Here is a 23,186-nt window from a genome sequence, read left to right on the forward strand (position 1 = left end):
TGATGTTGTACAACACGGTACAGGTGGGAATCCCTACCTTGGGATACTAATTATGGAGCTTGAATGGGATTAGCCACAGTGATTGGCAGTGTAATGCATGAAAGGATTTTAAAATTTACTTCATTTAAGGGATTTCGCGAGGGACCAATTCTTTCTTCTGACTTTTATAAGTGGTTATTGAGAAGTTGACAAAGCTGAAAATCCAAGGTCACTAAGGATTATCGGAAAACCTACAAACGAATTATAAATTTTAGTAGTTAATTGTTCAAAATTGTGTACCTGAAAAAGGCATGTGGAGTACTGGAAAGATAAATAACAGATAGATAAATATATCAGTATATGCTGGTAGTTTTTATTTATTGTTATTTTTTAAGTTTATTTATTTTGAGAGAAAGAGCGTGGACACATGCACGCACAAACACATGGGTGTAGGAGGGGCAGAGAGAGAGTGAGAGAGAATCCCAAGCAGGCTTCTCACTGTTCATGCAGAGCCCCACATGCGGCTCAATGTCACAAACCATGAGATCCTGCCCTGAGCTGAAATCAACACTCGGATGCTTTTTAAAAAATTTTTTTTAATTTTTTTTTTTTTTTTGAGAGAGGGTGCATGAACAGGGGAGGGCCAGAGGGAGAGGGAGAGGGAGCCACTGAATCCAAAGCAGGCTCCAGGCTCCGAGCTGTCAGCACAGAGCCCGATGCGGGGCTTGAACTCACGAACCATGATATCACGACCTGAGGTGAAATTAGACGCTTAACCGACTGAGCCACTCAGGTGTCCCAGTAGTTTTTATTATTTCATTTTATTTTATTTTTTAAATGTTTATTTATTTTTGAGAGGAGAGACAGAGACAGAGAGTGAGCGAGCAGGAGCATGAGCAGGGCAGAGAGAGAGGGGGACAGAGGATCTGAAGTGAGTTCTCTGCTGACAGCAGACAGCCTGATGAGAGGCTTGAACTCAGGAACTGTGAGATCATGACCTGAGCCAGTCTGAATACTTAACTGACTGAGCCACCCAAGCATCCCAGTTTTTAATTGTTTTAATGAAAGGCTCTGTGTTTTGGAATTTATACTTGAACATACAAAAATAGCAGATTTTTAATCTGAAAATTAATTTAATTAATAAGGTATTTAATAAGACAACTTGATAATCACCAAGACCTTTTTATACTACTCATAACTAACCATTACCAATTTCTTCCGAAAAGTGAAGCAATATGACCGTGAATCAATATGACCGTGAATCAAAGTGATCTAATCCTGAATGCTAGGGGTTATGTTTTCTTCACCAAGGAAATAGTTGATATAAATTCTAAGCTGCTGTAACAATGGCAACAACAACAAAAAACCCCACCAAAACAGTTAAGCAAGATAAATACTCTCCTGCAGGTCTCCAATTTGAAGATTTAAGCAGCGCAAATAATACCTTAGATACAGCCGTTCCAAAGAGTGTGGTCCAGGGCTCACGGTGTGCTGTCTTCATCTTCTCCTGTGGTCTGGGAGCCCAGATCCTACCCTCCATCCTGCGGGGAGAAGAGAAGTTACATGTGGGAGTATCCCCCTCCAGGAAGGAAGGAGGCGTGCTTTCTGGATTTTAAAAGCAGGACCCTGAAGGCACATATCACCTTTGTTTCTCCACTGTTAATCATTAGCCAAGTGCTGCTGCCCAGCGAAATGCCCACTTTGATGGAGGAAGCAGAGGAAGGATCTCAGAGAAGAGACAGCATGAATAGGAAATGGAAAAAGCAAGTAAGATGAACAATTAGAATCAGCAAGTTGAAAGACTTAATAATGGCCTGAGTTTTCTTAAGAATTCTCATGATTTCACATTTGATACATTAAGAATCCTAATAAGAATTAGAAATTTAATATGGAACATAAATAATGATTTGGATAAAAAACAAGTCCCGTGAAGTCTTTTTTTTACATATTTAACAGATGTTGAGCATAGTATTTTAGATAAAATGTGAAATAACTATAGGAAGAAATAAGGAATGGTAGTAAATACAAATATAATGATATAAGTCATATTTATCTTTTGTATTTATCTTCTCAAGTATTCTTTGTTCTTCAAGTTGACGGAAATATGTCATTCCTTATAACAAAATGAAGATTTCTAAACAGAATTTATACCTCCTTGAATGTTACAAATATAATATGTAGCAGTGTTACTATTATCACATAAAAGTGTTTTGATCAGTATTTGCTATCATAACATGTGCTTATTCTTTCCAGAAACATGTCTAAACCTCTGAACGTTTGTAAAAATGCTGTTAGAACTTTGAGCGGTACACAGGGAAATACAACAGTCAGGACTTATTACTTCAGGCCACTTAACAATCTGTCATTTTATTTATTTATTTTTTTTAACTTTTTTTTTTTTTAATTTTTGAGACAGGGAGAGACAGAGCATGAACAGGGGAGGGTCAGAGAGAGGGAGACACAGAATCTGAAACAAGCTCCAGGCTCTGAGCTGTCAGCACAGAGCCCGACGCGGGGCTCGAACTCACGGACCGCGAGATCGTGACCTGAACCGAAGTCGGCCGCTTAACCGACTGAGCCACCCAGGCGCCCCAACAATCTGTCATTTTAAAATAAGGGATTTTTCAGAGGAGATTTACAGCATCAAGTTTTCTGAAGGAAGTATTAGTGGAATTATTCAGGTCAAGAATTACAGTCTAATAAAATCAAAGATGTCCTATTACTTTATAGATACATTGCATCCGTTTTTGGCACTTCTAACTTGCTTATCCAAAAACATAGCGTAACAATTTAGGACAGATTGAAAGTGTTATATTATTTGATACTGTTTGTAGGCTACACATGAACAGGTATATACCCAAAAAGTGGAAGCAAAAAAAAAAAAAAAAAAGCCTTAAGGCTTTATAAATACAATCTTACTGAATTCCCTATGTTTATATTTGGCTAATCAAAGTTTAAAAATATAAACCTTGACAGTATCCTATGCTTAATACAAAAGGGGAATGACATCAACATTGTTCTGAATAAAAATAAATAGATAAAAACTTTTGTTTCTAGCAAGTGGTTTTATTCCATAAATTAATATCTATTGGCTTTATTTTTTAAATTTTATTTTATCTGGTCTTTAATATATTTGGAATAAAAGGGATTGAATTATATTGGTATTTTTTAAGATAGCCATGACTCAGAATGGTAAAATTTGCATTTATACATCCTTGCAAACTGGAGTTCTGCACTGAAAAACATGTGAAATAAGGGTTTGTTAGCTTTTCCTGAAAATACTATTGTTTGGGAGAATTTATATTTCCATGTGTACCCCTGACTTTGTTTATCTCTGAAGCAAAGAAAATAGGTAGTTCTGTCTTCAAAGTAACCTGATGTGGAGATTGGGAAAAGGAACAGATTAGATTCTCTTCAGTATAGTGCTTATAAGGGTACAAATGTAGAATTTTGAGGTAGAATCCGTTGTAGCTACAGAAATATATATTTGTAGCTACATGAATCTATTATTTGTAGCTATAGGAATATATGAAGGCCAGTTTTTCAAACTCACACATTGTTTCCATTTATGCCATTTTTAGTCTTATGAAAACATATCCCTTGATTATAACTAGTTAATGCATTGAAACCACTTAGAAGTAACAATTCCAAAAGACAGTGAGAGAGAGAGAGAAGTAATAATTGCTTTTCATAACTTTTATATTCCGTAGCATACATGTGTATCAAATCACATTGGTTTAATAAAGTTAGATATTAGCATTGAGAAGAGGAAGACGATGCCTTTATGGTTTTGTTCTTTGGAGCAAAAAGTGTCAGGATGACTGATGTAGGTTGAAGCTGTCAGAGAATGGACTCGGGGGTGGGAGGTGAGTAGAGTTTAGAAGCACCAAGACCTTAATTTTACTTTAGCACTCCCTGCTTCTCTCCCTCTGCCCCCAACACGCACACTTAATGACGAGGATGTGGCTTCCCTGATGCATACTGGATCAGGAACTAAGTATGCCCAACATCTCTCACGCTCACTCAATTGGGAGGACTCTATAGCAGAATGCTTCTTTCCCATATCTGAAAAATCATACTCAATACCCAAATAAAAATGTTACTTGGTAATTTATTCTGTTTCATATCTTTTTTTTTTTTTTTTCAGGGCACTATGCTATGAAATCATTTAACTAACTTCTGTAATTCTCATCACCGATTTAACCCATCCCCCCACTAATCTCCCCTCTGGTAATCATCAGTTTGTTCTCTTAAATTAAGAGTCTGTTCTTGGTTTCTCTGTCTGTCTCTTTCTCTCTTATGTTTTCCCTTTGCTAGTTTGTTTTTTTTTCTTAAATTCCACATGTGAGTGAAATCATGTGGTATTTGTCTTTCTCTGATAGACTTATTTCACTTAGCATCATAACTATCTAGTTCCATCTATGTTGTTGGAAATGGCAAGATTTCATTCTTGTTGAATACTTTGGTTTCTTGTTAAATTTTTTAAAAATGTATTTATTTTTGAAAGAGACAGAGGTGGTGTGAGTGGGGGAGGGAATGACAGAGGGGAGAGGGAATGATAGAGAGGGAGAGAGAGAATCCCAAGCAGGCTCCACGCTTCTAGTGTGGAGCCTGATGTGGGGCTCAAACCCACAAAACTGTGATATCATGACCTGAGCCAAAACCAAGAGTCAGACACTTAACTGATTGAGCCCCCAGGCGCCCCTCTGGTTTCTCTTCAGATCGAATAAATATTTCACTTTTTTATGGCTGAATAATATTCTGTTGAGTGTGTGTGTTTGTGTGTGTGTGTGTGTGTGTGTGTGTGTGTGTGTATGTGTGTATACCACATCTTTATCCATTCATCAGTTGATGGATACTTGGGCTGCTTCTGTATTTTGGCTATTGTGAATAATGCTGCTTATAAACATTAGGGGTGCATGTTCCCCCTTTCAATTAGTGTTCTTATATTATTTGGGTAAATATGTAGTAGTGCGATTCCTGGAACCTAAGTTCTATTTTTAACTTTATTTTTTAGTCATAAAATATAATGTATTTTAATTTACTAGTTTAAGATGTAACAACATTCTTACGAAATTTTTGTAATCATTTGGGTAATTAATGTAACATTGCTCTAGTTTTAGTTCCTTTACCATGTGATGGCATTACTGATAAAGAAATTATTTGATTAATTGAGAAATTCTTTTACTATTTTTAAAAAGTATTAGTTCTGTTTTCTACTCTTAACATTTTTTTTTGCTTGTAAAGAAGACTACCATAATTTTTTTTTGAATATGAAATTCATTGTCATATCGGTTTCCATACAACACCCGGTGCTCATCCCAACAGGTTCCCTCCTCAATGCCCATCACCCACTTTCCACTCCCTCCCATCCCCCCATCAACCCTCAGTTTATTCTCAGTTTTTAAGAGTCTCTTATGGTTTGGCTCCCTCCCTCTCTAACTTTTTTTTCCCCCCTTCCCCTCCCCCATGGTCTTCTGTTAAGTTTCTCAGGATCCACATAAGAGTGAAAACATATGGTATCTGTCTTTCTTTGCTTGACTTATTTCACCTAGCATATCACTCTCCAGTTCCATCCACATTGCTACAAAAAGCCATATTTCATTCTTTCTCATTGCCAAGTCATATTCCATTGTGTATATAAATCACACCTTCTTTATCCATTCATCAGTTGATGGACATTCAGGCTGTTTCAAAAGAAGACTACCATAATTTGATCATTTATTTTGTTAATGTTAAAGTGTGCCTTAAAGGTTACTATTTCAGCAATTCACTTTCATTTTTAGTGCTTCTATTAGTTTTCAATTTGCTGCTGTAACTAATTACCACCAAACTGGCTTAACCCAATACAAACTGAGTTTTTTTAATAGTTCTGCAGGTTAGGAAGTTGAGGTGGGTCTCACTGGGTGAAGTCAAGATGTTGGCAGGGCTGCTTTCCTTCTGGGGTTGTAGGGGTGAACCTGTTCCCTTCCTTTCCCGCTCAGACGGGGGCTTCCGCATCCCTGCGCTCACGGCCCTCTTCCTTTATCTTCCAGGCCGGAAGTCCTGTCTGTGTCTGTCCGAGCTCCATCCGCACATCTTTTCTCTTGCTCTCCCTGTTCTGCCTCACTGCCCACTTGCAAGGACCCTTGTGATGAGATTGCCTTGACCAGATAATCTAAGATGATCACCCCGTTATGAAGTCCTTAACTTGATCGGGTATATCAAAGTGTCAGGAAAAAGACATTCAACACATACCTTGACTTAATTAATCAAAATAGAATTTGGAAGGTTTTTTTTTTTTTTTTAAAAAACATCAAACAATAATATGATGAAAAAATTTTGGATATTATATTTGAAGTCAGTGGTTTTTATTTTTTATTTATTTTTTTACAAATTTGTTTAATGGCAAAAAGAAAATAATTCCTGCTAATAATACATTGCATATGTTGGACTTATAATGGAATAAAGAATTTTCTTGCCTCTTCTACGTAAGAGGAATTTCCTTCAGCACATTTCATTAGATACAGTAGTATTAAGTTGGTACCATTATTTTTCCAAATTACAAGCTGAGATTGAAAGCAGTTAACTTGCCCACATTAATAATACTTAATTAATAATTAGGTCTGTATTTGCAAATTAAGTGTTTTTAGTAAAGTTTCAAATATATAAAATCTTTCACTTCTTCATAAGCTTTTCCACCTTCAAAACATTTCAGCATAAGTATGCTTTATTTTGCTCATTGTTTTAAAATAGTTAAAAATTGGAGAAGAATATTATCTTAGAACAAAACTTAAACTTCAGCCCACATAGGATTTGCTGAAAACCTCAGAATGTATCACTGTCTCCATGGATTAGCCTTATAAAGTTGAATGATTTATAGCTGATAAGTTCTCTGTGACCTATCAGTCACAGGAAATGAACATAGAAAAACACCAAATGCTCCCAAATAAATATCACATTTTGAATAAAAACTAGTACATATAACAATAGGATGAATTAGTATCCATAATGAAAAATGATATTAGAAAGCTGTACTTAAAGCAGATGAACATAAGGGAAGGGAAGGAAAAATAAGATAAAAACAGAGAGGGAAGCAAACCATAAGAAATTCTTAAATACATAGACTCTCTTAAATACAGACAGTTGCTGTAGGGATGGTGGGTGGGGGAATGCACTAAATGGGTGAGGGGCATTAAGGAGGGCACTTGTTGGGATGAGCACTGGGTGTTGTATGTAAGTGATGAATCACTAAGTTCTACTCCTGAAACTAATACTACACTATATGTTAACTAACTTGAAGAAAGAAAGAAAGAAAGAAAGAAAGAAAGAAAGAAAGAAAGAAAGAAAGCAAGCTGTACTAGGAAACTTTGATTTTAGATATGTCACACGTTAAATATTTTGTGTCTGAAAATTAGTGACTGTAAAAGCAGAATGAGTAAAAGTAACTGATTTAAGGAACATGAAACACAAAGGACATTAGAAAATGTGCTAAATCCCTACCTTGGATTCAGATTTGCTTGTGCTTCCAGACAGATCTAACTTCATACCCCATGTTTTCTGGTAGAGATTATCCTCTGTAACTGAAGCAGAAAAGAAAACACAAAAAAACAAAATGTGAGTTAAAGCATAAGGGGTATTTATATTCACATTGTAAAGATGAGTCCTACGGGTCCTATTTTCCTTCTGCTCTCTGCAGCTGATATTAGAGGGTCTCAAGTAGCATGACACGATTTAAATATTCATGTAGATGGAGAACTTGTCACTACAAACTCCTAAGCAGTTTCTTTGACTTCTGTCATCTCCCCCCGTTCCGTTGTCCACGTGGCTGGCAGACCTGTGCAGCTGCTGTTACTCAAGTGCCCTCCACTTCTGTGTTCTTCTTCCCTCCTCCTCTTTCCCTGGATGATTCTGCTCCTTCAGGTCTCACCCTGGATTCCCAAAATCTAGATCCCATAATTTTTTTTTCTTCCCATCATCTGGAATACTCCTCTGGTTCTTGCCTCTTCACTTATCTAAATCATCCACTAGTGTGTGTCTCTGTGAATTCAGAGACACTGTTTTGAGTTGTTACACTAGTTTCTAGAACAAGCTACAACAAATATTCACTTAGCAAACTCACGGACATCCCCCTCTTGTCACTGATGCACAGTGCAGTGACTTTACTAGGCAAATTTCTAAAAATGTTCACATTATTTGCTAGCATATATATATATATATATTTTTTTTTTCTGATTCAGTTGCTTCCATAAAATGGTTCTCATTATTTTGGTTTGGTAATGGATGGTTGCTAGGTTATTTTTGTCACTGAAATTACAAATCATATTCAGTGCTTTTTTTTTTTTTTTTTTTTCGCCTGAACAGGGACCTGATCCCTGGACCAGTGCTTTTGACCTCAGATAGTCAGTCTGGGTGATTGTATTTGAATCAAGCATCATGGGCGTAGGGACTCCTTAGTAATCTACTTGAATTTTATAAAAAGAACGTATAGATGATGGTAAACAGCTGTTCCCCTTTTCATTAAGAAGAACAAATGAGAAGATAAGCATAATCGCAAGAGACAGGATTCAAGTTAGTTAATAGGGATTTTGTTTGCTCTTTTGTTTGCAAAATAAATTGTTGCTGAAGATTTATAAGAACTAAGAGAATACTAGTGTTTCTTAAAGTGAAAATTTAAGAATTTTAGGATCAAAAGGGAATTAATCCATGAGACTTCTATTTGACTGCAAACATATATATTTCAGCCATGTCTATGGCTTTCTATTCCTTCTGTTTCAACTTTACTCTGGTACCCCACATTATGCTTCTAATAGCAGTTGGCTTCTCCACTTCCTCCTCTTCCACTTGTTCAACAGATAGTGTAAAAAAAGCCATTTGTTTTTCTTTTGAAGCATGTTAAATCATCCCCCTGCTACAAGTGTTCTATTGCCTTTGCTTTGCATTTAGAATAAAACCCACACTCCTCAGCAAGGCCCACGAAATTCAACGCGATCTCTTTATTTCACACACTTATCTCCTGTCTTACGTCTTCACTCCATATTTTCAACACCCTGGATTTGGTTCTCTTCCTTGAATTTATCACTCTTGTTCATATTTTAGAGTCTTTGTAATTGATACTTATTCTGCCTGAACGTGCACCCCTAGGTTTTCACATGCTCGGCCCTTCTTTTCAGTCTGGTCTTTGCCAAAAGATCACCCCCACAGGAAATACTCAATGACCATTTTATTCTAGCTCAGGCTGCCTTCCACTGTATCCATCCCTATGAACCTGTTTATTTTCTCCACAGAAACTAACACTATACAAAATCATCATGTATTTAGGTGTTGATGTGTCTATGGTTGTCCTTGTCTGTCTTCTTCAAGAACATGTACATTCTAGGACAGAAACCCTGTCAGTTTTCTTTATCTCTGCATCCCCGGGGCCTAACCCAGGCATAACCTAAAACAAGCATAACCTGACAAATGATACATATGGCAAGTCTCATGTTTAGAATACCACTGGATTCAAGAAACAAGTTCAGACGGAAAAGACATAATGCTTCATGAAAATCATTGTTGATGCAGCTTTCATACTTTTTGGTTTCTTTGAAAGCCCAATTATTGAAGTCACTCTGCTGTTAATTAATTTAGTACATGGTACATTAAGGTTTTTTTTCTCCCCTGTAATGTTCTATATTAGCAAATATTAAAAGAATCTCCATGGGTATATGAATGCAAACGTTTTCTCTAATGGGACTACCCATGGAGAAAATTTTATAAATCTATGCTTAAAACAATATTAATTATACCTGCCGTGAAGCAAAAACAAAATAAATAGCAGCTGTTGCTGTAATATAATACATTTAGTTTTTAATAGCTAGTACTAGATTTGCTGCTTTTTCTTTTGAACATCTCTAAGTGGAAATGATAGCAATTAACTTAAACTATACAGCATCTGTGAGCTGACTTGGTTTAGTCTTATAGCTGATCACTTTCCCAAAAAATAGAGTGTAGCATCTGCTGGCTAACTGTGTAGAGAAAATGGTCCAAATAGATTTCTATGTACCAACAATCTTCAAACAGTGCTTCTATAATGTTTATGTACATATAATGACACTCTATTTTCCCACAAATAATAACTGTGCATAGTAGTATGTTATCATAAGTGTTTTGAATAAAATATGATCAGAATATTACTGTGAAGTGTCGTTAGATTATTGGAGATGTTTTCCTAGCTGGCAACATAGCCAAACCCAATAACATCAGAATTATCAGTGAGCACATGATACTGGTTTGGCAGCAGATGTATTCAAATGATCAAGTGAAACTTCTTGCATATACCTTCCAAATGGGTATAGGAAACATTAATGTTTGATGCTATTGTTCTGTTCTATTTTAAGACTGATGATAAATCTTCCAGAAGTAACAGCTAACTTTATCTGTAACATAACAATTTATATGACATCCAGAGAAGTGATGTTAGTTAACTAAATATGTGAAAATAACCATAGATATAAAAGACTCTTAGCAGTATGTTGACATGAAAAAAAAAGAGGCCAACTGAAATTCCAGGTTTATTTTCATTTTTTAAATATGTATTCATTTTTGAGAAAGAGAGAGAGACAGCGTGATAAGGGGAGGGGTAGAGGGAGAAGGAGACACAGAATCCGAAGCAGGCTCCAGGCTCCGAGCTGTCAGCACAGGGCCACACATGGGCCTCGAACTCATGAACCTCGAGATCATGACCTGAGTTGAAGGTGGATGCTTAACCGACTGAGCCACCCAGGCACCCCCAAAGGTTTATTTTAAATGTTTAGTTTTTATTACAGGGTTATAAACCTATCCCCATGTTTTCTTCTCTCCATACTTTTTTTTGAGTATATATTTTCCTAACATTAAATACCAACTAAATGTTAACTTCCCTAAATGTATATAGATATATACAGATGTATATAAATGTATACAGAGCCTCCTATCCATCCAGGTGTCAAATGGTCTTACCTTCGTATCTTGCAAGTGCTTCACCATTGCTTTGTTAAAAACCTTATTCTCTTTCTTCCTGTACTTCCCCAATCGACTTCTCAATCTGAGTTCTCTACTTTAATACTATCATCAGTATCCCAGATTAGATACTCTAGTATATTTTACATTAGTTCATCTCTTATACCACCCTGTATAGGTTACCCACTAACTCCTCATTCTGACTTAGAACTATCTGTGTGGATGATGGATCTTTTTTGTATCTCCATTACCATATCTTTTTTCTTTTTCTTTTTCTTTTCTTTTCTTTTTTTTATTCTTTTATTCCATTGCTCTTACCTTCATTAGGTTATCATGTCCTCTTATCTGGACTACTGCCATGTTTTTTCTAATTGGATTCTCTGCACATTGTTCTTACCTATCCAATCCAATTACTTTTGTGATATAGAAAGTGGATCAAGTTATAGCCATAGTTTAGACTTCAAATGGCCTGGAATTATCCATAGTATAGAGCCCAGTTTCATTTATGTGGCATTAAGGACCCTCGACAATTTGAACACAGTTCTCGTTTTCAGTATCATCTGTTGTGGTTCTCCTTGTTCCGGTCCCAGTTTAAATAGCACTCCTCTACAGTTGCCTTCCTAATCTATGCAGGGGAGAAAATCCATGCACCTTGCATTTTGCTTCCACACCTTAAATAAATTCACCTATTATAATAGTTAAGTATGGAATTATAATACAGTATTCATTTTTCTCTACAGGAACAATATGTGTGCTAGGTTAACCAAGACATAAAATGGTTAAAGAGTATGTGGTGAATGAAAGAGGGATAAATGGATCATTCTTAGGAATTGGGAAATGGCATGCATGGAGAAGTGATTATATGTGTGTGTTTATGAAACTCAAAAATAATGGTACATAACATAATGATTGAACACTATTTGTAGTAGGATGTGTACATATGGTTGGATAGAAGTAAGCATTTCTGAACACGTATCCAGTTGAGAGGGCTACTTCTAAGTGCTCATTTTCATGTTCTACCAGAATTCAATTTTGCCTTTTGTTTCATGAAGTAATCACTCTAAATAGTTGGAGAAGAATGGATATGACATACACGGTAGATACTTAAAATCTTTTGTGTTCCACAGTTTGATTTCCTTAGGTACTAGATGTATTCGAACTCACACTAGTACACCAATGTGATCAGCTTTCAAAAATTATACAAATCATCTTGTCTGTATGTGGTAAATCCATAACATTTCTTTTTCCATTTTATCATCTGGCCTCCTTTTTTATTTTTTTTTTTATTTTTATTTTTTTTCAATATATGAAATTTATTGTCAAATTGGTTTCCATACAACACCCAGGGCTCATCCCAACAGGTGCCCTCCTCAATACCCATCAGCCACCCTCCCCTCCCTCCCACCCCCCATCAACCCTCAGTTTGTTCTCAGTTTTTAAGAGTCTCTTATACTTTGGCTCTCTCCCACTCTAACCTCTTTTTTTTTTTTTCCTTCCCCTCCCCCATGGGTTTCTGTTAAGTTTCTCAGGATCCACATAAGAGTGAAAACATATGGTATCTGTCTTTCTCTGTATGGCTTATTTCACTTAGCATCACACTCTCCAGTTCCATCCACGTTGCTACAAAGGGCCATATTTCGTTCTTTCTCATTCTGGCCCCCTTTTTTAGTATTGATCTTCAGTAAAACTAAAATAATTCACCGTAAACTAAGAGAACTTGGGGAAATATCTAAGATTCCAATTATGTCATTTTACACTTCACCCAAATATAAAATGCTGTGCCAGCTTTGTAAAGAATTTGATAGGCATTCTGTGAATCAAAGAAGTTCAAGACAACAGGAAATTTTCTTTTTTTTTTCTTTTTTGAGAGAGAGAGAATGAGTGCATACAAGCAGGGGAGGGGGAGAGAGGGAGAGAGAGAGAAAGAGAGTGAGAGAGAGAGAGAGAGAGAGAGAGAGAATCCCAAATAGGCTCTGCACCAGCAGTGCAGTGTGGGGCTCAATCCCACAAGCCACGAGATCATGACCTGAACTGAAATCGAGAGTCAGATGCTGAACCCCTAAGCCACCCAAGCACCCCATGACAACAGGAACATTTTGACATCAGCACCATATGTCCCTTTCCAGGCTCGTTTCTCATTTGGTCATCAGCCATGTCTCTCGTTGAACCCCATTACCTGGAAGCGTCAGGCCCTCCTGCCTCTGTGCTCTGGATTATGCTATTGCTTCTGACCTCCTAGCAAACTACAGCTCACGTGCCATCGTGACAGTTGTCTGCTCTAACACAGCCACCAGAGCCAAATCCTATGTTATTAACTACTCCTTACGTGTATCTTAAAAGCATTCTGTTTAAAAACCCAAGTCAGCAAATTGTACCTTGCCTTCGCACATCAGGTAAGCTTTCATCATAGTCATTCTGTGCTAGAACTCTTCGTCTCCCAAACCAGTGGATTTCAGAAACTGTGGCTCAAGCACATAGGACCTAGTATGAAGGCAATCAGTAACTGATGAACTGAAGTCAGAGAGCCCCTACAAACTAAATCCTTGAGCGAGATGATTTTTGCTTTCTCTTCTTTTCTCATTAAAATGTAATGAAACAGTATTTCTAGAGAAAAGGTTTGGTGGAGGCACAGTGAAATTAATGACAGTGAAATTAATATTAAAATTTCATCACGTCATTATAATATCTGCAGTGTCTACTGATATTTCTCTGGGATTTCATTTCTGTATCCATCATACTTTCCACTGAGTCTTTCATATATTCTAAAAACAGGCTGCTTTTGATCCTAAAAGTGTGCTTTCCTCCCTTTGAATTATAAAAAGATAGCCTAGGCCTTTCATTAAGTGTCTGGAAATAGTGTCCAGAAGAAAACAAAATGCATCTTTATTTCCATTCACACAATATTCTATACTGAGCAGGTCAAGGTTATGAGGCCCTGCTTTTTATCTTTAGCTTTTTTTTTTTTTTTTCTCCTCCACTCAGGTCTTACCAATGTTTTACTTGAGTTCTCATTTTCTGTGCTGCCAGTGTTATCTATATTTTGGAAGTACTTTGCTGTATCCAGTCTACCCATTTATGTCTCGTGTATTCCATCATCTTCTTTTATACAGAACCACTTCCAGTCCTGGAAGCGTTTGAGGACTCTCCTCTATATTTCACTTAAAACAGCATCACCCTGGAAATCAATTTAGTTGCTTGTATACAGAAAATAGAACTTATGCTCATCAGCGTATTGGTCCATTTTCTTAAAAAAGTCTTTATTTGTGTCTTGTGGTTTAGCTTTACACACATGGTAATTGAAGATGTTTAAAAAAATAGTTTATTCCTTGAAAAAGTTTTAAACATTCATTTCTCCGAATCTATGCCAATGGCAGGGATCTTCACTTTGGCGTGTCATCAGGTTTGCTCTCCATGATTATAGCACATGGGTGCTTTTTATGGGTACCAATTCTTCTCTACTTGAGTTTATCTAGATGGAGACAAATGCTTTTGCATTAGCAGAATACAAAAATTTAGAAAATGTAAACTTTTCCTATTCTCACAGCTTGTTATAACTTTATTATTGAATAATTTTTTAAAAGTAAAAGATCATAAAAATGAATAAATTATTCTATTTAAATACAAGGCAAAGTTGGAAATACAAGGAATTATAAATTAAGTCACCTATTTTGTAATGCTCTTTATTGAAGACTAAGAAGACTCAAAACTTTGAGCCATAAGAAGTCAATACATGACCTCAGTTATAATTAAACTGCTTATACAGGAGGACAAAATACCCACTTAAGTACAATATTAACATATTTGGACCCTTGCATTGAGTGTTTATATATCACCATCCCTCAGAAATGACAGGATATTGATTAAGGATATAGCCTTTCTGTAAAATAAAGTGCTGATAATAAACATTTTCATAATTTTTTGTAGTAGCATTTACAAGGTCTTGCATGTTGAGTTTTAACTTATTTTTGCCCCATACTTAATGTTAAAGTACCCATTGCTTTAAAGATTTGGAAGCACTGAGAGTCTTGGGCTAGGATATCAGAATGAAGTCGTAGGTATCAGGAGAAGGAGATGAAATTCACATCACCCAGTGCCTCACCCTACTCATGCAGTTATCAGTTATTAAAGTTTTTATCAGTGATTCTGTGCACCACTGCATTTGGAAGGCTGCTATTGTCTGGGTCTGTCAGATAATGAATGTTTGCTCTTGTTTTTATGTGGTCATAGTAGTATGAGGTGTAAAAATTCTAATGTAAACATCTGAAGCTAAATTTTCTTAGGGAAGCTTACCATAGAGTTTTACAAATGTAGTTTACCAAGAACTAGGTAGCATGCTGATTCAATATATTACATGATGATACGGGTTAACAGATGTATATTAAATAACAACTGAATCCATTGCAGGGACAGGTATTAGAAATTAAATGAAGAAGAGTAAATCAACGTAATGCTTACATTTATTAAATTACAAAACAATAACGTATGGCTTTAAATACATGCAATCCCCGAAACAAGTTGACATGAATAGATACACACAGCTGTAATGTTTAAGTGCTTTTATTGTTAGTTTTTAAAATACAAACAACTACACTAAAGTCTCTACTTTGGCAAAATGGACAACATATCCATATTTACACAGTTTTTGACAAATTTCTGTTAAACCAGGTCTAAACATAAGAAAACAGTGATATTTGATCTGTGCTTTTTTAGCACTACTCATTAGTAGAAAAGGATGGTGACCTTATTTATTTTTAAACTGTTGCTATTGTTGTGGCGTTTCATGGAGTGATAATTGGATATCTCCAAATAACCTCTGAAGACCAATTAAAAAAAGGAAGATATGCAGTTCGCCAGTCTGTGTTGCAATTAAATGTCTACTTTGACACTCAGTAGAGGTTTAACTTCCACAGATACAAATTTTGTTCATGCTATATTCTTACATACATTATACTTAGGGAAATATACTAAAATATTTTCTTTCATTTGACAGATGAACCAATTATTATATTTCACACGTGGGCCAATTATTTTGTTTCACACACTGTAAATATTTTTGGCCTTTTAAATCACCGTGTCATTATAAGAATACAGCTTTGTTGCTTGAACAACAAACTAAACACTGTACTTTAAAATATCCTACTTTGATGTTCCTAGGTGAAAAGAGGCAATTTTGAAAACAGATCTTTACACACTGATATTTACCTTTAACACAATTGCAATTATAAAAACATCCTAATTGGGTATGTGTAGTTATTAGTTTGCTTAACTTCTCATTTGAAAACTTGATATAAGGACGATAATTTTTACTTGTGGAAGAACAGTGAAGAGACATTTGAGTAAGAATGGCATGACATCTGTGACCCTGTGATTTAGTGAACTAACTATAAAGCAAAAGTAACATTTCATTCTAGCGTGAGTATAGACAAAGAGCTTACAGAGGGGTCAATAATTCTAGAAGAAGACCCAATATTTAGATATATTTACTATTATAGTATGTACATATAGTTTGCTATGCAATAGTTACTTACTGTATTAACTGTGCACTAGTTTTTTTTTCCCCAAGTTTTCTTCATACATAGATTGACTTATTTTTAAACCAACCTCATTAGGTATGCCCTATTATCCCTGTTTATAGATGACAACACCGAGACCAGTGTCTCTGAGCTTTCTGGGAGTCACACAGATGATAAGTAGCAGAACATTTATTTCTTAATACTGCAACGTTATGGTAAAAGGGACATTCCAAGTCCATGGTAAAAAATGGCCACATTACCAAACATATTGTAGTTGATTGCCAGATTATTTGCAAAAACAGTGGTTAAATGCTTACCTGATAGCATGTGCAGAGATAGATGCCTAAGATTTAAATATAAAAACACAACTATGGAAAAACACAACTACGGATGGCTATCTGTAACATTCCTGGAAGAGGCATGCCTTTTGAGGTGACACACTATTAGCACTTTTAAATTATAAAAACATTCTTACGTGTCAGGAAAAAAAAATGATATCTCACTAGAACAATTGGCTAAAAAGTATAAAACGATGAAACTTTTAATTACCAATTAGAACTAACAATTAACCAAATTCACATGAATGAGTATTTTTAATGATAAAAATGGATTTGTAAAATGTTAATTAAGAGCATAGGCCAGGTTTTGATAAGAGGGGTCGTTTCTGTAATACTGGTGTGATTCAAGGCAATACGCTTTTCTGGTAAGGCAATTTCTCATTCTGTGTCAAAGCTATTAAAAACACATATGCTCTTTGAACCATAAATTCTACTTCTAAGGCATTACAAACACATTTCCTGTAAGAATATGTCTATCGGTAGAAACCGGACTTAATAAACTCCTGAACATGACACCACATAAGAAATACTTTAGACAGTCAGAGATGGCTACTAAAAGTTAGCTATGGTTACTGTGAAATAATGTCAGCCGTTAAAAAGTTTGACTGTTTCAATACGGATTTTGTATTTTTCATTAGGTAGAGATAAAAATCACTATAAAAATCACTGTAAGAGAAAAGGATTTTTAAAAATGTATTGCTGCCTTTAATATGTTACCATACCTTTAATACATAAAATATGAGTTAATATTTCAAAATATGTAACCACTATGGACCGTAAGTAAAATAATCAGTATAATGCTTTATGTGTAATTATCTTTAATAGTTTATCTTCCCCCAGATATTAACCTGAACACAGTCTTACAAATAAGAATGCTAAAAATCTAGATGAGAGCAACCTGGAGAAAATAGCATTTTGTGTTAATACATTGAAACGCTCAAGGAAGACAAATGTATCTGATGATTTTTGCATTATTTTTGTAACAATTTGTCATGTCAATATTCCTGCCACCACCCGAAAATATTTTTTCATAAGAGCTTATGCTTAATGGAAACCAACAGAATGTATTTTTATAGAGATCTATATATTTACATATATATCTATACGTATTATTTACATGTGTGTATCTATATCTGTATTTACATATGGATGTATATAGATGTATCTATCTCTAGAGAGGAGAGAGATGATTGACAGATAGAGATTTAGTATAAAGAATTGGCTCATGTGATTAAGGAGACTGACAAGTTCCAAGATCTTCATGGTGAGTCAACAAATTGGAGACCTAAGATCCACTGTGGAGTCCCAGTTTAGGTCCGAAGACCTGAGAACCAGAGGCAGTGATGTTGTGGTTCCTGTCAGAAGGCCTGCAAGGTCAAGACCCAGGAAGAGCTTATGTTTCAGTTCAGCGGGAGAATTTCTCTCTTAACCCCCAGAGGATTACCTTGTTTGTTCTGTCTAGGCCTTCATCCAACTTGGTGATGCCCACCCATATTAGGGAGAACAATATGCTTTAATTGGTCTATACGTTTAAATGTTCATCTTATCCTAAAACATCTTCACCAAAATACCCAGGACAATGTTTGACCAAATGTCTGGGCACTCAGTCAAGTTGACACATATAATTAACCATCTCATAAAAGAATGTGAATATGTATGTACGTGTGTGTACGTATATATGTGTGTAATATATAGTAAAATTATATATCAATATATAAAAAGGTATAAATATGCAAATTTCATTTTTAAATTGGGCAGTAGATTCTAAATGCATGCACTGATATATCCTTGTTACTTAATTTGAGCGGCCTATGTTGATTTGATAGTTCCTTCAAAGAAATATCCACAGTAGAAAATGGAGACATCCTGAGTGGAGAAATTTTTGCATTATCTGTTTGTTCTCTATAGAGAAATGGAAGAGTAATCCATTGCTCATTTATTCTTTCTTGAGGATCTTTACACAGCCTTCCTGAAGATCAGCCCGCTCTGATTCTTTATTAGCTTGCTTGCTTAGAGCAAGCCATGTGGACTCTTGCTTTATTTTTTTATTACTATTCCACCTTGGTTTTCTTGCTCCTTAAGACAGAGAGAAGAGCAGAGTCAGACCCCTCAGGTTCTCAGGACCTTGACTACACTGGAGATAAATCTCTTGTTGTCACTATTACTGTTAGTGTTGTTAAGATTCTTAGTTTGTCTTAAGTCAAAATAATGAAATCTTCTATGTGGTTCATTGTGGGTGGGTCCCTGCTATCCATTCCAACCCAATATGGTAAGCCCATGCATCTGCTAAGGATTAGCTTATGCTGAATGTTTGACACCAGTGTGGTGTAGCAGGAAGAGTGTTAAGAGAGCTGTAGGACAGGGTCACTGCTTCTGTGAAGGAGATACCTGAAGGAGTTTCTCCCTTCTTCCTCTGAACATTGCCATATCTGGATGTTACTCATATCTGCTGGAGTCATCTTTATCAGACTGACAGAGAGTAGTTAAGCATCATTTATACACTGAGCATGAGACAATGGAGGCTAAGAAGTAGCACAAGGAGTTCTTAAAATGCTACATCGGCCAATTCTGGAGCCCACCCTATCTCTCGACATCATGCTTGGGAATACAAACAAACAAAAATTCAAAAATTCTTTAAACTTTTTAACGTTTTTTTAATTTTTTTTTTTAATTTTTGAGAGAGACAGAGAGACAGAGCACAAGCAGGGAAGGGGCAGAGAGAGGAGACACAGAATCTGAAGCAGGCTCCAGGCTCTGAGCTGTCCGTGTGGAGCCCAATGCGATTCTCAAGCCCATGAACCGTGAGATCATGACCTGAGCCGAAGTCGGACTCTTAACTGACTGAGCCACCCAGGCGCCCCCCCCCCCCCAAATTCTTATTTAACCTACTTTGATCTGAAGTTTTCTGATATTTACCACTCCTAACAGATATAATACTAATAATAAAAATAGCAAATATGGGAAATAACCTACTTTGATTAAAAGTGTACCTTAAATCTCTATAAACATGTATATTTAAATTAATAATATAAAAACAAAATCTCCATATGGTTGCTACCAATTATCAAAGTGTGGATGATCCCTGTACTTAATCTTGGGTATGTGTCATGAAAACTGCCCTTCTTCAACAGAAGTCCTCTAGAAATTCTCCTTCAAGAGGGCTTACTTTTAGACAGGCTGATACTACAGTCCAAGAAAAAAGATGGATGCTTTCTTCATTCAAATATGTAATTTACTCTTCTCAAAATCTTTCAGATTAAATATCTCTTTTGACTTATGCTAAATGTCAGTTTCTAATATTTTCTAATATCCTTCTGTATAACTAAGATGTAATATTGTGGTAGATTTTGAAATTAGAGTGGAGAAGGCACTTGAAATCTCTGAGGTATATAGTATATATATAGTATCTGAGGTATATAGTATAGTTACATTTGCTTTTATAAATAGAGCTATTTAAAAATATAGCAATATTTATTGAATGCATTATTTTTCGAGACATAATATTTCTTACAAAAACTCTTATATACTTCATTTAGGAGACCAAAGTTCTGGGGCACCTGGGTGGCTCAGTGGGTCAAGTGTCTGACTTCAGCTCAGGTCATGATCTCGCGGTCCATGGGTTTGAGCCCCATGTAGGGGCTCTGTGCCGACAACTCAGAGCCTGGAGCCTGCCTCGGATCCTGTGTATCCCTCTCTCTGTCTGCCCCTCCCCTGCTCTCCCTCTGTCTTTCTCTGTCTCTCGAAAATGACTAAATATTAAATTTTTTTTAAAAAAGAGACCAAAGTTCTATAGATAATACAATCTTAACCTTTTGAATGATAATATACAAATTATCTTTGAATTACAGAACTATTAAACTAAATCTTCTCCCCTGCCAGCTCTAAGGAGATGACATATTAAAACATCTGCAAAAGGAATCCACAACAGGGCTCCTGGGTGGCTCAGTTGGTTGAGCGTCCGGCTTCGGCTCAGGTCATGACCTCATGGTTTGTGAGTTTGAGCCCCGTGTCAGGTTCTGTGCTCACAGCTTGGAGCCTGGAGCCTGTTTCAGATTTTGTGTCTCCTCTCTCTGGTCCTCCCCACTCGTGCTCGCTCTCTCTCTCTCTCTCTCAAAAATAAATAAACATTAAAAAATAAAAAAAAAAGGAATTCATAACAGATTCTAGAGTATACATGACTTTGTTTGCCATACCTTTGCCCCAGTTAGAATATATCCCAGAAATGTCAGTTCTAAAAATAATAATTTATATGGAAAAACCATTTCCTGAACCCATATATATTGTATAAATATTATGTTTATTTAGATATTTGTGAAAAATTATCAAATTGATGGAAATGTTTCCATTCATAAAAATCTTATTTTACTGTCACTTTGAATTTTTAATTATAGCTAATGTCTTACGTGGTTCTCACATATGATCTAGGTATTAGGCTTTGCCTCTTTAAGTTTCAAGGAAACTTACCTCGTAGTACGTTGTAAACATCAAATAAATATTTAACAATGACTTTTAACAGTCCTACTGTAAACTGAATGAGAATCACAAACAGTGGCCTCTTGAACAACTCACCCTAAGACATAATTGGAGTTGAGCTTTGCTTGTACCTAATGAACATGTAAGTAGAGAGGGTCTATTCAGCATAACTACACGATTGTGTGCATATAAAAGAACAACGCTCTGATCATGTAGGAAATGAGGTTAATGCTGAACAAATTAGGGAAGTAATTCAAGCAAAGACAATCCCCAAGAAGAACAGTGAATGAGATCCATGTTATATAAATAAGTGGCATAAAATTAAGGAAACAGGAGCTTCTTTTCCTGAGACATGCAGTGTTAGTTCAGTTTCTAAGTATGTAAGCCTGGGCTGCAATATAAGGAGTCTGCATATAAATAAGGACATTTTGTTTCTTATTGGAGACTGGAAAGAATATTCATATCCATTATATATGAACCTATCCCTGTTTGCCAAAAAGAAAATTATTAAATATTGCAATTGAGAAATCATAAAATTCACTTAAATTTGACATCTTAAAGTCCATTAATTCATGATGCGGACATTCAATTTAATGTCATTCTTACATCAAGCAAGGCCTACTGGCATAATGTTATCCCTATTTTATACATTTGAAAGCTAAGGTTTAAGGAACTTTCTTAAGGTCACAGAGAAAGTAAATTTCAGAATCAGGTTGGGAACCTAAGTATACATAATTCCATTTACTAGTTAATTCTAATATTAAATACTTAGCAATGGAGGCTGAAATATTCTATGCAGGGAAGGGAACCTAAAACAATAAATGAAATATGACCTATCCCTTGAGGTAGAATAAGTTCAGATGCACTATCAACAACGTTTCCTTTTCCCTCCTAAAATATTTTTCTATATAAAATGGAAAAAATAAATCAGCTGTACAATAATTGGGACACTAAAGCTATTGCGGGGCTCCAATTTCCAAGATCTGACTGAGTACATATTTGGCAAAACTCCCCAAGAAACACTCCTGAAGCATCAGAAGTGGAAATAATTCAAAAGACAACAAATCAAACAACAAGAACAACTGATAATGACAAGAAGAAAGAATGGTTATAATCTCCGATGCATTTTAGGAGGACAGAATTCAGGGAGAACCGCGCTGTCCGATATGAAGGATCAAAGGATACCACTCAGAATGTTTACAGGAGAAGGCTGTTCTAGAAGCAGGAACTGTTTTTCATTGTAGAAAATCTGTGGAATAAATATGGACAACTAAACCAGGAAGAGCACAGAGACAAGAGTGATTGGGTAAGGCTTTGGAAGGGCATTTTACGTATTTCTCCTCACACGTGCCTCTACCTTTCCTTCCAGTGTCTGCTCCCAAAATGCGCAAACAAATTTCCTCAGGGTGAATCAGGGAAATACTTTTGTTTGTTTGTTTTTTATGTTTGAAATCCAACAACTTTTATTTAAGGAAAATACTTTTTAATGAATTGATTTACCTTCATGGGAGAAGGGTGGACTTTCAGATAGGAGATTGGAGCTTAATAGTGTGAACTTTATTTAAAATGGGAAGGCATGGAGTGCTTCTCTGACTCCACCTAATTATAGGTTCTCCAAGGTGAAGTCACTAAAACAGTATACATCATCTACGAAAACCCTGGCTGTTGCCTCTGACCATCAGTGACAAAAGGCAGTGATCACAGATCATAAGGATCCCAATTATGTATTTCTTCATTTACATAATTATGGAATTAAGGCTCATCAGAAGGTTGAGGAAATTCAGCCCTAATAAAAGGTAATGAAGAGAGCAAAACACAGTTGGATCCCTTAGAGAATGACTAATGCAAACAAGAAAAAAAGTGTCTTAAAAGGATTTGAGGGGCGCCTGGGTGGCTCACTCGGTTAAGCGTCCGACTTCAGCTC

The sequence above is a fragment of the Panthera uncia genome (genome assembly GCF_023721935.1).
Source record: "Panthera uncia isolate 11264 chromosome A1 unlocalized genomic scaffold, Puncia_PCG_1.0 HiC_scaffold_17, whole genome shotgun sequence".
In the NCBI taxonomy this organism is placed as follows: domain Eukaryota; kingdom Metazoa; phylum Chordata; class Mammalia; order Carnivora; family Felidae; genus Panthera; species Panthera uncia.